Source organism: Narcine bancroftii, chromosome 6 (genome assembly GCF_036971445.1).
Source record: "Narcine bancroftii isolate sNarBan1 chromosome 6, sNarBan1.hap1, whole genome shotgun sequence".
Classification (NCBI taxonomy): domain Eukaryota; kingdom Metazoa; phylum Chordata; class Chondrichthyes; order Torpediniformes; family Narcinidae; genus Narcine; species Narcine bancroftii.
This window is the reverse complement of record NC_091474.1, coordinates 162,111,324-162,127,507: the sequence shown is the minus strand read 5'-3', so window position 1 is coordinate 162,127,507 and position 16,184 is coordinate 162,111,324. Positions and strand designations below refer to the sequence as shown.

The 16,184-nt window shown below is 37.0% G+C and overlaps 1 long non-coding RNA gene across 2 annotated transcripts in view; it reads right to left on the bottom strand.

Annotated features, from left to right (window-relative positions):
* LOC138736668 (uncharacterized) overlaps positions 1-16,184 on the bottom strand; it is a 74,054-nt gene that overhangs the window by 42,726 nt on the left and 15,144 nt on the right. For both annotated transcript variants that reach the window (XR_011340486.1, XR_011340485.1), the window contains 2 exons: positions 13,086-13,187; positions 12,859-12,996 (listed from right to left, as the gene is read on the bottom strand). This is a non-coding gene — a long non-coding RNA (uncharacterized lncRNA). The remainder of the gene's footprint in view (positions 1-12,858; positions 12,997-13,085; positions 13,188-16,184) is intronic.

The following is a 16,184-nucleotide window of genomic DNA, read 5'->3' as shown; positions in this document are numbered from 1 at the left end:
CCCAAGCTCTAGTTTGGAGCTGGAACTAGTTCTGAGGAGGTATGAAATAGATCTGGTGTTGATGTACGGGAGGCAATTAGATAATGGGATATTGAAGGTCATGGATTTAATTGATAGTGTTCGGGGAATGACATAAGCTGGAGGATAGGATCAAGATTTACAGTATGTCTATGAAAGTACTAGGACCTAAGTGAGCAACCTATTTTTAATGGGGATTCCCTGTAATTTGTTTGGGAAGTTCTGCTTGAGTCAGGCTGAACCAGGCTTCACAGGCTCTGTGAAAACTTTTCACTATGCAAGTGGTCAGAAAACCTCACTGGGGACGCAGTTGCCATTGAAAATTCTAGGAGTCATTGTACCTGTACTTGTGCAGATAACTGAGCAGACACGGGCCTCTGGACATGACATGAAACTTGCAGCCTCATGATGTAGACTCTACTTTATTTTTTTAAACAATATTTTATTTCTCATTTAAAATGCAACTGCTGAAAAGCATGATGCCATGTGAGCTAATTCTTGAATTTTTTTGTAATTACAACTCTTTCAGGAAATATATCTTTAAAATAACGCAGTTTGGCACAGTCTGAGTGGAAATGTTGGTGAATTGTATTTTTAAAAAATAAACAAGCCATTTAGAATCATTAATTACTAATATAAAAAAAGCAAGGCTAATATATGTGGAATTAATTTTAACTCTGTGATAACCTCCAATGCTTCTTAATTATATGGCTTGTTGATGATTTGTAAAACAGCTCATTCCTTCCAATTACAAACCCCTTTTCAACCACAAATGGAGTCAATCCATGCACTGTGGAAATTGTAATCAAAAGGAATTAATAGGTCACAGCAACAACCACTGAGAATGCAATGCTATGAAGTAAATATATTTTGTGGAGATGACTGTGTTTGCTACTGACAAATAGGGATTCTGTCACATTATGAAATCCCTGACCATTTTTTTATAGAGGGAATTACCTTTCAATGTTCAATCTTTCTACCAATATACATTTAGAAAAAACCATGCAGAGGAAGTTGGGTAGAATACCACTGAAACTGACAATGCAATTATTTCCTAAGGACTAAAGACAATCAATTTGCTGGGCTGGATTAGCAATGCAATAGGTTGGATAGTTCTTGTCCTCCAATGTTTGGAAAGCTCTGTGTTCTATCAATCTCTGTTCTGGTTGTGAAGGTACAGAGAAAAATACAGCTTTAAACTTAGACTTTTTAAGAAATATTTAAAAGGGTTGATTTCCATCAGAGCTAAAATTCTAAATACAGGAAAATGGTTGGTGAATTAAAGATTGGGGTTAGGCCATAGGATGTCCAAGTGAAATAACAAAATGCTGGGAATGCTCAGCAGATCAGGCAGCATTCAGAGAGAGAGAGAGAGAGAGAGAGAGAGAGAGAGATAGTAACAAATGTGGGGTTGAGGTGCTGGTCTATTATTTTACGTTATTATACCCAATTAAATTTTATTGGTTGACTTAAGGCAGCCAGATCATTTCAGCCCAATGTCGCTTTGGAAATTAAATCAGCTGAAGCTCTGCCTCGCTTGCAAACCAAATGATTACCATCAGTCAAATGAAAAGGTTCTGAAGTACAACACAGTAACCATAGTGAGGGTCATGTTGTCTGATGAAGACCAATTGCTCTCTAATTTCCCTCAATGCAAAAGGGAACTGGTCAACAACCAGTGATGACTCACTTGCTCACGCCTGAAATTACAATTCAGTTTGTGGTCTCTCTCCACTCCCAGTGATATGCTCAGAAAAATATTCATATGATCTAATCCTGAGTTGCAGAATAAGACTAGCTTTGGACAGAATATTCAGAAACTGGTCTTTCAGACAAAATATCAGCATTTTGTGAGAGCTTGTAAAGGAACCCCTTCAGGACACGATCCGCATTGGAAAATGTCCAGTGAGTCATATGGTAAAAAAAATTATATGAATGCAGTTTTTTTGATGTTTTTATACTTCTCTTTTTATTTATATTGTATGATATTTTGTGTGTGTTAAATCACAGTAAGTATAATGTGCAGTATTTTCAAATTGTATTGGGAGTTTGTTGAAAAGGAGGGTTTCCATTCTATATCACAATATTTCCCACAGTTTTAGTGATTATTCATTGAACCATGTTATTGTTTGTCTTCAGCTTTCAAAACTTTGGAAGCTTTTTTTGGAAGCTTTGAACTTTTGAGAAATTAATTTAATTTTCTCAGTGACCCATTTCAAGCAATTTGTGATTCCTGCAGGAGGACTTTAACAAAGCTGCTGATTTTTTTTGATCATGATCAGTGTTTTTTAACACAGAATTATTTTCTGTGGAAAATATTTTTCAATTTTATCATCTCTTTAATTAAAAGACTCAGCTTTGATGAAAAATCAATTGCACTTCTTTTGATTTAATTTGGTGCCCATGTTTCTCTCTACTGCTGTCTGTGTGGCCCTCTCTATCTCAAAACTTGGAATTTGTTTCACTGGTCAGATAATATTTACTAAATGTCAAATTCAGACAAGTAATTGACTGGAAAATTCAATTGTGTTCTTCCTTGAAAACTAAGATCTAAACAGATCAATCTCCTTTAGTTTAATAAATAAACAGGAAGAAATGCAGGACCAGCAGAGAAGAATAGGAGAGGGTGTGTGCATTGTGGGGAGTAGGTGGGAAATGAGGTGGAGGTTGGCAAGAATTCTGAATTTTAAAAAAAATTACATTTAGACATACAATATGGTAACAGGCTATTTTGGCCCATGAGTCTGTGCCTCCCAATTTACACCCCATTAACCTACAACCCTGGTATGCTTTGAATGGTGGGAGGAAACTGGAGCCCCTGGGGAAAACCCATGGAGACATGGGAGAAAGTACAAACTCCTTTCAGACAGCACAAGATTCGAACCTCAGTCTGGTCCCGATCACTGACACTGTAAAGGTGTTGCACTTTCTGCTACACCAACCATGTCACCCTAATTTTCTGATGAACTAATGTAGACTGATAGGGTGATAATTAGCTGAAGTAAATCTACTATTGTAAACCACATACACCCGACCAACTTTCCACCTTGGTAGGTTGATTCCAATACAGTTGTAATATGCTGGAACTGTTCTGACATCTACCTTACAATGTGACAAGAAGTGTAGCTGGTTGCGGAGCATGAGGATTCACCCCTCTTGTTGGCTTGTTCATTTCCCACCACAGACCCAGTTACGGTTGCTGTATGAAAATGCTGATGTAAATTTAGAGAAAGAAAATGGTAGACCATGTATTAGTGGGTGGCTCTGAGAATGTAACGACTATTAATCACAGATGGAAAAACATAATGCTGGAGAAACTCAGCAGGTCAAACCATGTTCTTTAGATAAAGATAAAGTGAAATTTGATCATTATATGAATGAAACTAGTGGAGAGATTATATATGCAGATAAAATGGGCAACATGGAAATGTTCATTGCTAGGCACTGAAGCGAATTTCAATAAGTTTTGGAATGCAGAGTTGTTTGACTGAAGAGGAAGCTTTCCATGCATTACCATTACAGGTACCAGAGGATCTTTGGAGAGAGGTGAAACAGGAGAGCACCACTTCCTGAAACCAAAGTCAATGTCAAAGGGAAGTTTTACAATGAGATGGTATGGGTTTCAGTCATCTTAGACACATTTAGAGATTTGGAAGCCTCCAGTCAGAGGTTCTGCAGATGGAAATATTCAATGCTGAGAGGAAAAGGTTGTATTCTACTCTCAAAGGTGCAAGTAATTTTACCAGGATGATATTCCAAATACAACTCTTCAGTGTGGTTTTATGTTGATTATTTATTCTGGCTAATTATGCTTAAATGTTTGAAGATAAATGTAGATCCTCTGCCAAGTGCAGTTCAGGTTCAATACTGATCAATCATGGAGGGCTAATGAGGTTCCTTGGTGGTTAGATTGTGAGACCATTAACCACTTTAAGTGAAGTTCTTTCAACAAATGACAGAAGGCGGGTCCTGAATGGGATGTTTGTCGTACATTACTTTTAGCTGTTTTCATTTCTCTCGCTTCCAAAGCTATCTTTAAAAACACAAGGACAGAAGAAATCCAAAAATGAAGGGAGTTTTAAAAAAAAAAGCACCAGCTCTGGAAGTGAGACAAAGGTTTCCAGAGGATGGATGAAGAATCTAAATATATATATTATTTTTATTTGGATAAAATTATCAACTTGTTGAATAGTGATACTAGTATAATGTTTCCTTGTTAGAGATTCAGTACTGGAGCCCTTGGTGTGATATCTTTTCCAGGCACAAACAATATCAGCTGAAAATAGAATCCGAGCCAACCAATTCCTGCTGGCAATAGCCAAATAGTGGTTTCCTGAGATGATAAACTCAAAGACTAGGTTACCAACCTAGATTTCAGTGCATGGTGGTTTATAGCCCAGGGAGGTCTTACTAATTTTAATACTAATGGCATTAAAGATTTGTGAAAAGAATGTTCTCTTCCAATGAGAAAACATTGTTTACAACAACACAGAACAACTATTGTAACATGAGTTATGAGATATTTTCTTCTACAAAGTGTTAAGATTTTTTAGTTGGGATTATTGTAGAATGTGAAGGTAGGAACAAAATGATCATGTTCTTTTCTGTTGAACACAGCCTGGAATTTCATCTTGTCAAATTATGTAACAATATGAATGATCAACAGTCATAAAATTAGATGATTCTTGTGACCCCTGTGGTTTATGCTGAAATAAAGGATTGAGAGCTGATTAAAGCAGGAGCTAAAAAACTCTGAGTCTATTCATCTGTCTAGGTCCCTTACCACTAACTGAGGTCATTAATACACAACTGAAGTTAAACTTTAAAAAATATATTTTCAATATTTCATTTGAGTGCTTTCTTTTCTAATAATCAAGATTTCAATTTTTGTTTTTAGAAGCTAACTTTGAGTCTCAGGTTTTTTTGACAGGAATGTGTGATAATATTTATAAAGTAAATATTGCTTTAAACTTTCAAATGTTGATTTTGTTAATTCAAGATTGTTCTCAAACTCTCAGCCACAAATTAATGATAGAGTGGCTGACTCAAATCTTGGATTCTGCTAAATAACATATTAATTCACTTACCATGAATGCTGTAGTATATTTCCTGCTGGAATAGGCAATAGAGATGATTAATGCATAAGCCCAAGCTGTATTCTTTAATCAGCTCATGTTCCCTTGATGCATCATAAAATGCACGAGCAAGTTCATTATTAACAGTAGATTTTTTTAAAGATAGAATTACACAGCATAGAAGGAGGTCATTTGGTCCTTCATTGCTGTGCCAGATATCTGGAATATCTATTAATTTTATCCCATTGCTGTGCCTTTTTCCCAAGTGCAGGGCCTTCTGCATTCAATGTCAACAATTATTTTTGCAAGCATTGCATGAACTAACAGAACTCTTTAAGTAAAAGAAAATAATTCTCCTCAACATTGATTCTTCTCATAGAGATAAATCATTACCTCACATTTCTAATCCATTAGCACTGGGACAAAAACAGATCAAGTCAGGCAACAATCTGGAAAGGGAAACATTTAACATTTCAGATCAAAGACTCTTCATCACCAATGGAAATTCTAAATGGAACTACTTATGCTGCAGGGAGATAAATTTTGATACAATGTCAAATTTTTTTCAGAGTATTGGACACTTATGAATGCACTGAATGTAGATGACAAATTTATACAAGAAACTTTTTTGAATTTGACAAATGCTATTGAGAATATATTAATAAGTGGAGACTTTAAATTTTGTTTGGATCCAATTTTAGAAAGGTCAACAAAAGCTATGGTAAGGACAAAAGCAGCCAAAGCTACATTGTCATTGATGAAAGATTTAAACTTGGTAGATGCTTGGAGAAGACTTCATCCAAGAGAAAGAGACTATTCTTTTTATTCCAGTTGACATGATTCATATTCTATAAAGGAGATTGTATACTTCCTTTAAGTTCAGAGGAGCTGTGCTATCCTGCTAGAACAAGCCATTCCAATGAGTCACAAGAAGCTGATTTATCAGAATTTGAATCCTTTCATTTCTGGAGAAGCCCACTACCAAGTATTGAAGATGATCTACAAGAGTTGCTGAAATGATCCTGATCATTTTTGATATCTGCACAACTTCAAGGTAGAATACAGTAAACAGTTTATAAGGCAAGAATTATATATGACCATTCTCCCTTGTTAATGGCAACAACAATGGTGGATAGAGAAGAATCTGTTTATAGATGGAGGTTTAACTCTGAGGAATTAAAAAGGAAAGATTTTTGTGAATTTATTAGAAGATGGATAAGAATCTTTTTTGCAACTATCTCTAAATAAGTTATAAATAAATTTACTTTATGGGATGTGATGAAGGCATATTTACATGGTCAAATAATAAGTTATACTTCTAAAATTAAGAATGATATGAAATAAGTAGAACAATTGGTGATACAGATGACAAATTTAGAGCCAGGTTATTGAGGATAAAAGATGATTTCTTATAAAAAAAAAAGCTTCACTATAATACTTTACAAACATATAGAATAGAGAAAGTGGTAATGAGAACTAAACAGAGGTATTATGAATTAGATGAAAGAGCACATAAGGTTCTTGCATGCCAATAAAGACAGAACAACTATCCAGAACAATTATTGCAACTACAAATGATTCAAATTTAATTTTTTATAAACCTCAAGAAATTAATGACAATTTTACTTAAAGTCATATCAATCAAAGTATTTTAAATATAATAATAAAATAGATAATTTTTTTTATCTCAAGTTAATTTACCTAAATTAAATTTGGATGATCAGAGATAGTTGGCTGCTCCTTTCACAATTAATGGAGATTAGAGAGACACAGAGTTTGATTGTAATAAATCTATTAAGAAGTTAATTTCAGCTATGTACATATATTGTTGCAAAAAGGAATAAGAAAACATAGATCTGAACAGAGATGGGAAACTGATTTAAATGTTAGTATTGGGGAGAAAAATTTGTTGGAATAGTGTCATGACAGTGATAAATAGAATAAATCTCAGATATAGATTGGTTCAATATAATCTTTTTACATCAATTATATCTTACCCCACTGAAATTAAATAAACTGAAATCAGATTTTTCAGATAAATGTTTCAGATCTCATCAAGAGATAGGTACTTTTTTTTTACATTCCACATGGTCATATCCAAAATTGAGACTAATTTGGGTAGAATTTGGAGCATTTTTAGAATGGGGTTACCAAACTTAAATTTCCTCAAGATCAAATGCTTTTTTTATTAGTTAATATATCAGGAATAAAGCCAAAACTAAAACTTTATTTGTTTCAAATGGAATTTGTGACAATTGCATTGGCAGTCTTAAGAAAATATATAGCAGTGATATGGAAATCAGATTCTCATTTGGGAATGGACAGATGGCATGCTGAAATGCATAGTTGTATACCTCTTTAGAAAATTACATATAATTTAAGAAATAAATATGGCGCTTTTTTCAAAGATTTGGTGCTGATATTTACACATTATAGGTATTAGTTTATGAAAGGTGTCCCCTGAACCTCAGAGAACCTTATCAACTCCTAGGAATTAGTATAAGATTAATAATGTAAAGGCAAAAGGTGATTGAATGTATCGACATTTTAGTTACCTGTTAAGTTTCTTTCTTTTTTTTTCTTCTCTTTTATATCTTTTTATCTGTCTTTTTCTCTCTCTTTTTCTGGTCTTTGGGGTTATTATTTGGGGGCATGGGGTCAAAGAGGTTATGGGGTATATAACAGCATGTATTGTTGATTTAAGATGTATTTTAGATGTTACTTGGACTCTGATGCATGTAAGGAAATTTAAATACCACATTTAAAAAAAAAACAATGGAAATTAATTCTACCTTAAAATCTCTCAATAAATTGAATTCTATTCAATCTGCCTCCTTTATTACAAACAATTCTTTGTCCAACTTTTTTTTAATCCTTTTTATCCATTAATATGACATCCTTTCCATAGTGAGTTCCCAAAGTGTCTCCTTTTAAACAGAGTTTTTTATTGTGGTTGTGATCAGCAATCCTGGTACATACTGTGCTCAGATGTTCCTGGTTTTCTGGAGTGGCTCAGGTTTCTGCCCAAACTCACCTATATATCATGTAATACTACAGACAAGTACAAGCCCTTCAGCCATCAATGTTGTGCCGATCATATATTCCTTTAAAAAAAGACTAGACTTTCCTACCCCATAACCTATTTTTCTTCCATTCATGTGCCTGTCTATTATTCAGTAACTGATGTGCCTGTTATATGCCCCTAATGTTTCAGCCACCACCACCATCCCTGGCAAGGCATTCCAGGCACTGACAAATCTCTGTGTTTAAAAAAAAACTTACCCCTGATGTCTCCTGTAAACTTCCCTCCCTTCACTTTGTACTCGTATCCTCTGGTGTTTGCTTTTCCTGCCCTGGGAAACAGGTATCAGCTGTCCACCCTATCTCTCCTTCTCATAATCTTGTAGACCTCTGTCAAGTCTCCTCTCATCCTTCTCCAAAGAGAAAAGTTCCAGCTCTGTTATTTTCCAATCCAGGCATCATCCTCTGTACCCTTTCCATAGCTTCCACATCCTTCCTATAATGAGGTAACCAGAACTGAACACAATACTCAAAGTATGGTCTCACCAGACATTTGTACCTCTCAACTCCTGAACTCAATGCCCCCTGTTAATGAAGCCCAACATCCCACAGGGCTTCTTAATGTAACAATTCATTAAAAATGTGCACACCAGAATAAAGGACTTCAGCATGCAAAACATGGAATCTGATTGTTTTATAATATATATATGAAAATATTTCTTGATGTATTGAAGTGATTAATGTGATGGATTTTTATGAATTACAAACAAAATTCTGTAAATGCTCAGCAGAAAACGTAGCATTTGAGGAGAAAAACAGAGCCAATTATCATTTGGTTAATATTGCTTAAATACGATGAACACACAATTACATTGATGTAATAATGAATTATTTTAGAATTTTACTCTAGTTGATCAATCTTGAATTAATTTTGTTGTTAAATCTGTGCAACCTTTAACCAAGTACCCTAAAATTATCCAATGTGGATTTGGCATAACTAAATAAATTTTAACTGGCATGCATATAGTGTAACATCTTGAAACATAATGCTTTTTATAATTTTATGCTCGCACTTTAAAAAAATAAATTTTTTACCATTTAATATTCCTTTTATTTATGACTAAACATATAATACATTCATATAAGCACATGATGTATATAACATGAGATAAGGCAGCAGTGTTCTCAACATTAGTTCCAATTGATCGTTATTGAGTCTGTGTAACAATCGTAAGCAACAAATCCTGCCTCCTTTTTCTTAAACCAATGATCAACAAATTTCAATGTGGCATTTCACCTGATACTCGTTCAAAAGTCCAGTTTCTAAAGATGACTACTTATTTCTGACAATCCTCTACCACTTCTATCATTCCAAACTGCCTTTGACTAAATTATGTATCTTAAAGAATATTGAGGACATAGAAAGTTAAATAGAAGCAGAAATAGCCTCATTAATCTTCTCTTCTAGTCTAACATGGCAATCAAAATATCACTCGATGCCTTGTGCATCAAGCCCACTTCACCCCCACGCCCAATTTATCTGCAAGCCCTTTCATTCCTTTACTGTCAAGACATCAATCTCTCCCTTGCTCACAAATCTGCATGTAATAACACAGGTGAGTTTCACACCATTCCCTTATCTATTCATGGAAAATATCTGTATCATTTGGTAATAACCTCATTAAATTTGTACAAAGCTAATTCATTTTGTATTCCAACCTCCTTGCAACAAATCAAACCTGTCATTTATCTTCCTGATTGCTTGTCATACCTGAATGTTTACTTTCTGCAGCTCTGAACCATAATATAAACAGGTGCTGATCATTTCTGTTTCTCATGCCAAAGTCCATTAGTTCTTCTTTTCTCCCTTGGTGACTCTCTCTGTAAACCTTCTTTGCTTGCTAAAACTATAACATAACATAACATAACAATTACAGCACGGAAACAGGCCATTAGGCCCTTCTAGTCCGCACCGAACCAAACACCCCTTTCTAGTCCCACCTCCCTGCACAATGCCCATAACCCTCCATCTTCTTCTCATCCATATACCTGTCCAACCTTTTCTTAAATAATACAATTGACTCTGCCGCCACTATTTCTCCCGGAAGATCATTCCACACAGCTACCACTCTCTGAGTAAAGAAGTTCCCCCTCATGTTACCTCTAAACCTCTGCCCCTTAATTCTTAACTCATGTCCTCTTGTTTTAAACTTTCCTCCTCTTAACGGAAATAGTCTATCCACATCCATTCTGTCTATCCCTTTCATAATCTTAAATACTTCTATCAAATCCCCTCTCAACCTTCTATGCTCCAAAGAATAAAGACCCAATCTGTCCAATCTCTCCCCATACTCCAGATGCTTAAACCCAGGCAACATTCTGGTAAACCTTCTCTGCACTCTCTCCACTCTGTTTATATCCTTCCTATAATTAGGCGACCAGAACTGCACACAGAACTCCAAATTAGGCCGCACCAACGTCTTATACAATCTCAACATCACCTCCCAACTCCTATATTCCATGCAATGATTGATAAAGGCCAGCATACTAAAAGCCTTCTTCACCACCCTATTCACATGAGTTTCTACCTTCAGGGAACGATGTACCGTTACTCCTAAATCTTTCTGCTCTTCTGTATTCCTCAATGCTCTCCCATTTACCACGTATGTCCTATTCTGATTCTTCTTACCAAAATGAAGCACCTCACACTTATCAGCATTAAATTCCATCTGCCATTTTTCAGCCCACTTTTCTAAGCAGCCCAAATCCCTCTGCAATCCTTGAAAACCTTCTTCATTATCCACTATTCCACCTATCTTAGTATCGTCTGCATATTTACTAATCCAATTCACCACCCCATCATCTAGATCATTAATGTATATAACGAACAACAATGGGCCCAATACAGATCCTTGAGGCACACCACTGGTCACCGGCCTCCAACCTGACAGACAATTATCCACTACCACTCTCTGGCCCCTCCCTTTCATCCATATCACAGTTGACTTTGCATTAGTATATTGGATGCGTGGCATCTGATATATTTTCCATCCAAGTCATTTGTATATATTATTGATAGCTGAGGTGTTGGTAATAATCCAATTACACCCCCCAATAACAGTCTTCCATTTAAAATAAAATAGACCAATTAATTGCTTGTTTGTTTTTCTTTAACCAATTGTCTTTCTTTGCTAATATATTAACCCCACCCATGTGTTAATTTACTTTGTGAAAACTTTTTTATAATTTTTTTAAAAATTTAGACGTACAGCAGGGTAACAGGTAATTTCGGTCCTTGAGTCCATTCTGCCCAATTATATTCCCTGTATGTTTTGGACGGTGGGAGAAAACCAGAGCCCCTGGGGAAACCCATGCAGACACGGGGAGAACTTACAAACTCCTAACAGTGTGGGATTTGAACCCTCATCCCAATTGCTGCCACTGTAACAGCATTGCGCTAACCATGCTGTCCTTGTGTTTAGATGATCATTGAGAATCCTGATATTCTAACCTCACTAGTTTCTCATTGCCTACCCTGCTCAGTAATCCTTAAAATGATGTCATAGTTGTTAAACATAATAACAAAATAGTTTTAGCATGCAGGTTGATGAGATGCAGAATGGGATCTTTCAGGTATGGCAAGCCATTAGGAAGACAAATGTAATATTCTTATGCTCAGTTCTACAAAGTGAGGTGCTAGGTTAAGTGAGTGGAGAAGGGGGACAGGGAGAGCATTCAATAAGACTTCATCTGAATTATTGCAGGCAGGGCCAGCACAGTGGCACAGCTCGTTGGGCTACTGCTTCATGATTCTAGCAACCTGCATCCTATTCTAATCTCCCATGGAGTTTGTGTGGAGTTTGCACATTTTTCCTTGTTTACACATTTTTTTTCTGTGACTCCTGGTCTAGTTTCCTCTCACACCCAAAAGACATGCCAGTTTGGAGGTTACTTGGTGACCGTAAATTCTTCGAGCATAGAAGGGTGCCTGGAGAATCAGGGGGAGGTGGGGTGGCAATTGATGGGGATGTAAGAGGAAAAATAGGATTAGGGTGAATGAGTGCTTGATGGTGGGTGCTTCATAATTCTCTGACCCTACATACATTGTTTATATTATCTGAGAAGAAAATTGTGGATAGCAGTGTTACAAAATTGTGTTATTATCCCTGCAATGTGCATTAAAGAATAAGCCAAACTGATGATATCAAGATTTCCATTTTTCGCTGTCTAAATTCATCTCTAAGAAAATTAGTTGGAATAATCAAAGCAAGCTTTGAATGCCTGTAAATCCAATGTTTAAAAATGCCTTAGTTCCAAATTGAAAAAATAATCTCATTCACAGATACAGATGAATGGTGTGGAGTTAGATATCAGATGTGCACAGGAAGCTTTGTTCTTGCAATTTCATTTCCACTTAAGGTTGTCTAACCTTGTTCTACATCATGGTTTATCCACTGACATTATTCTTGAAGGACATGCCCAGTTATTTCACTGGTTTTGGAGGAGCATGTTGAACACATGCACATCATAAACATTTGACAGGGCCTTTGAAAGGTTAATGATTATTGGGGTCAAGTGTTCCCATTCATTTTCCCTCTGCATACACCATTACTATAAACTGCCCAGAATATTGACCTATCTTCATTTATGCATCTTATTCATCAGGATAACCCTGGGCAAACTTTCAGTGTTAATAACTTTTATTTTGATTGGAATTGTAAACTGCTTCAACTTCAATACTCACATTGTCCCACTTAGTTGCAGTGCTGAAAGGGATTCACAGCTTCCTTCCTCTGCTCCTTGACATACCCACAAAATCTGCTGTTCCAATTTGTTTTCCTTCATGCTTTTCATGCACTTTCTGAAATTTCTACAGTAGAATCTATGATGAATTGATTCATGCAATGAAATAATCTAATTGACAAGGATTTTGACTAAGTGTTTTGAAAAGCTGGCATTGAAGCATATTACCTCCTGTTTGAGTGGTGACATGAGTCCTTTCCAGTTCTCCTATTATAGCAGCAGGTCCATGGAAGATGCAATCTCATAACTTTACACAAAACCCTGGAACACCTGGACAGCAAAGATGCATACATCAGGATGATCTTCATCGTCTACAGTTCAGCATTTAACGCCATGATCCCCACAAAATTGATCAGCAAACTCCAAGACCTGGGACTTGAGACCCTGCAGTGTAATTGAATCCTAGACTTCCTCACCTTCAGACCACAATTGGTGAGGATTTGTTATTACATCTCTTCCACAATCTCCATCAGTACTGGAGCATGATAAGATTGTGTTCGTAGGCCCTTGCTCTTCTCTCTTCCAGTGGCTTTTCAAACTGCTCCCCTAAACTCACATTCCATCTTAAGTAATCCCTATGCCATCAGTGCTCTGTGATTGGTAAGGGGTTGCTTAAGGTGGTATGTGAGTGGGAAGGGAAGGCTGAGAACCATTGCTTGAGAACCAATTGTTACTGAAATATTTTGCTTGAGAAAAATTGTCATTAGCCCATTTCCTCTGAAATTATGAAACGGTGCACATACGAGTCAATTCGGTATGATTAAAACAGTGGTTTTCAAACTTTTTCTTTCCACCCACATAGCACCTTAAGCAGTCCCTTTCTAAACACAGAGCACTTATGGATTGCTTCAGGTGGAGTGTGAGTTTAGGGGAGCAGTTTAAAAACCATTGCTTGTGTGGCTCAGTGTGACAACAAATTCACTGATGGATACATGGTACTGGGTGATATAAAAACCTGATGTAGTGAGTCAGCAGACAGAAGGGAGATTGAAAACTTGGATGAATGGTGCACCAACAACAACTTCTCACTCAAAGTCATCAAAACCAAGGAGCTGATGGTTGACTTCAAGAAGGGAATACCAGAGGTGTATGATCATTGGGGTATCAGAGGTGAGAGGTTAGACACATTATGTTCTTGGGAGTCACTATCTCAGAAGATCTTTCCTGAACCCAACACACAAATAGCTTTGTGAAGAAACCACATCAGCACCTCTACTTCCTCAGGAGTTTGCAAAGATTTGGTATGACATCAGAAACCCCACTAAATTTCTACAGATGTATGGTGTCAAGTGTACTGACCAGCTGTATCACAGTCTGGTATGGGGACACTAATACCCCTGAGCAAAAAGCCCTGCAAGTGTTAGTATACACATACCCAGGACATCACAGGCAAAACTCTCCACCACTGAGAACATCTATAGGGAGCACTGCTGTCGGAGAGCATCAGCAATCATCAAGGATCAACACTACCCAGTACACGCTCTTTTCTCGCTACTACCATCAGGGAGGTACAGATGCCACAAAACTCACAGGAACAGCTGCTTCCCCTCCACCATCAGATTCACAACAACGAACTCAGTCAGAGACTCATTTAAAGATTCTTGGTTTTGCACTTTATTGATTTATTTTCATCTCTGTATTGCACAGTCAGTTTGTTTACACTTCTTTATGTGTTTACATGTACATTGTGTACAGTTTTTTTTCTTGCACTACCAGTAAGTGGTAATCCTGCCTCGCCTGCAGAAATAGAATCTCAGTGTTGTATGTGATGTCATGTATGTACTCTGACAATAAATATGAAATCTAATGTAGAGTATTATGCTAGTCCATGCCCAACTATTTATTTTGTCTAGTCACATCAATCTACACCCAGTCCATGGTCCTCCATCCCTCTCCCTTTCATGTACTTATACAATCTTCTCTTGAATGTTGAAATTGAACACATATCCCCACCTTCGCTGGCAGCTCCTTGAAAATAGGCATGTTTCTTTTTCATTGATACCAGCCAATGCCAAAATGCCATGCCATTTAAAAACAAAATTCAGGCCAGGCATCAACTGCAGAAGGGAAACAATTAAAATTTCTAGTCAAGCACCTTCATCAGACAATGGTCAGGATTGGTGGTGATTGGCTATTGATTAAAGCACCTGGCCAATGGATAAATAAGAGTGGCGAGAGAGAGAGAGAGTGAGTGAGTGAAAAAAAATGAACACCAAAAACACAAATGGATTTGTAAATGCTGTGATGCAGGATGGTGCTGTCAAGGATGTCCAGTGGATCAAGTTATATCAATGGAGGGAGAACTAAATCTGTTTTGCAGATTTATGACCCACATCAGAACTGAAGAGTTCTGCTACAAACAGAAGAAATGAGTGAACTGAAAATATTGAATTGAATATTGAGTTCTGAAAGATGCATGTCCTTTCTCTTTACTTCTGATACATCCCCTAGAACTCCCCTAGATACCCCCCTTTCTTCAACACCCCTCTCTCCTGTTCCAATCTCCTATTGCCCAGTTTTTTCCTCCCATCTGTCTATCACCCACACACAATCAACCAGCTAGGTCTCCCATCCTCTCCCCCAACTGTTCCTATTTGCCCACACACCCCTCCCTAATCTAGTTCTACTCATCACCTTCCTTCCTCATCAGATTCCATAATCTGCAGCCGTTTAGCATGTTTATTACCCCCTAGTCTATGCCGTGATCTCTCCTCCCTGGCTTCATCTGCCCATCAATCTCCCCGCCCCCTCACTTTGATCCATCTTTCACTTGCCTGCTCCTTATCTTCACTTCTATTTCTCCTTTCTCAGTCCTAACCCAAAATATTGACCTTCCCTTGCTCTCCACAAGTGCCACCAAGCCTGTTGGGTTGCTCCAGCAGCATATTTTTTGTTCCCAGATATTGCAATGTGCCCAGACAGAAAGGCAGTTGCTGGAGCTTACAACACGCTTCATTGGGCCAGCAAAGAAACTATAGCCAGATTGTCAGAGGTCAACACAAGGACCAGTTGGCTATTGACATATCAAATAACTTGAGAAAACATTTAATTTTAACTTAGAGATACAGCATGGTAATGGGTCTTTCCAGCCCATGAACCTGTGTTGCTCAAATACATCCACATGACCAATTAACCAACTGATCTTGTACATTTTTAAAACTTTGAAGGAAACCAGAGCAACAGGTGGAAGTCCACCCAAACATGGAAATAACATACAAACTCCTTAAAGACAGCACCAGATTCGAACCTGGGTCAGTTTAAGAATGG